Source organism: Sinocyclocheilus grahami, unplaced genomic scaffold (assembly GCF_001515645.1).
Source record: "Sinocyclocheilus grahami isolate Dianchi unplaced genomic scaffold, SAMN03320097.WGS_v1.1 scaffold32.1, whole genome shotgun sequence".
NCBI classification, from domain to species: domain Eukaryota; kingdom Metazoa; phylum Chordata; class Actinopteri; order Cypriniformes; family Cyprinidae; genus Sinocyclocheilus; species Sinocyclocheilus grahami.
In genome coordinates this window covers 246,616-248,010 of record NW_015505211.1, presented here as the reverse complement: position 1 = coordinate 248,010, position 1,395 = coordinate 246,616, and the positions used below count along the sequence as shown (strand labels likewise).

Below are 1,395 nucleotides of genomic sequence, written 5' to 3'. Positions count from 1 at the left end.
GCGATAGCAGGCCCTAAACTCTGGAATAGCCTCCCGGTATCGATCCGAATGGTGTCATCACTCTCCTCTTTTAAATCAAAACTTAAAACACATCTTCTTAGTGTGGGTCTTTAATGTATTATTTAAAAAAAAAAAAGTATGTTGTCTTATAGATTGTTATATATTCTGTTTTTTACTTGAGCTTCCTGATCTGTACAGCACTTTGGTCAACCTTGGGTTGTTTTTAAATGTGCTTTATAAATAAATAATGAAATGAAAATGAAACATATGATATGAATAAAATAAATACACAAAATATGTTTCAGTTAAATAATTAACAAATTAACAAAACAAAGGAAACAAAAACAAGCCTGTTTTGTTTCATTTTTATGACCGCACCATGAGTTCAAGGAAACAGAGACAGCTGAAAGTGAATCCTGTTTGTTTTAATTTATTTTACAAAGGCATAGTTTTTTTCTTATTGTAAAAATACATAAATAAAAGTAGACCCTTTACAGATTGAAATGATGTCAGAACCCAGCCGGCATTTTAACGTTGATTCACCGGTGAGTAGGACGATTCCAAGGGCCCGGCGTTTGAGGGGGGAACGCAATTTCTAACGTGGGGAATGCGAAACGTAATTTTTAAGGGGTAATTAAGGGGTACCCTAAAATGTTAGAACCAACAGCCTTGTGCATATAGCGTGGTTGTGCTTCGGGTGATCCTTGAAAGTGTCCCAACTCTAGGTCCTTTCTGATGCTGTCCCCTCCTCTCTCTCCCACTTGTGCGCTTTCTGTACTGTCCTGTATAAATAAAAACAAAAACACCTTTTAAACACTTATTTAATGTATTCAGATGAAAGTTTACAATATTAACAAATTATTCAGAAGCATTTTTTTCAGAGCATTTAGTAAAACAAGTAAAATCAAATTAAGTACATTTTTATTAAACCAAGTAAAATAAAAACTTATCACAAAAGGTCAATGAATCTCTACCAGAAGTGACAGTGCAATGTAGCAGATGAACAATTCCTTACCAATTTGCCAATAATAAGCTGGATCCTCGATGACTCTACAAGGGGGAAGAAGAAATGGTTTACTGAAAAGTTCTTAAAAAGCAGGATTTCATTTTATTTCTTTAAACCAGTGGTTCTCAAACTTTTTATACCAAGTACCACTTCAGAAAATATTTGGCTCTCTAATACAAGCAAATGAAAAACTTAAAGGGGTCATATGATGCTGCTAAAAAGAACATTATTTTGTGTATTTGGTGTAATGAAATGTGTTTATGCGGTTTAAGGTTAAAAAAACACATTATTTTCCACATACTGTACATTATTGTTTCTCCTCTATGCCCTGCCTTTCTGAAACGTGTCGATTGTTACAAAGCTCATCGGTCTGAAAAGCGAGGTGTGCT

General features: G+C 34.2%; 1 long non-coding RNA gene across 1 annotated transcript in view; it reads right to left on the bottom strand.

Moving 5' to 3' along the window:
- Nucleotides 1-574: 574 nt before the first annotated feature.
- Nucleotides 575-1,395, bottom strand: part of LOC107578938 (uncharacterized) — a 5,994-nt gene continuing 5,173 nt past the window's right edge. Inside the window, exons 2-3 of the long non-coding RNA XR_001608400.1 lie at nt 1,016-1,050; nt 575-782 (exon numbers count right to left, since the gene is read on the bottom strand). This is a non-coding gene — a long non-coding RNA (uncharacterized lncRNA). The remainder of the gene's footprint in view (nt 783-1,015; nt 1,051-1,395) is intronic.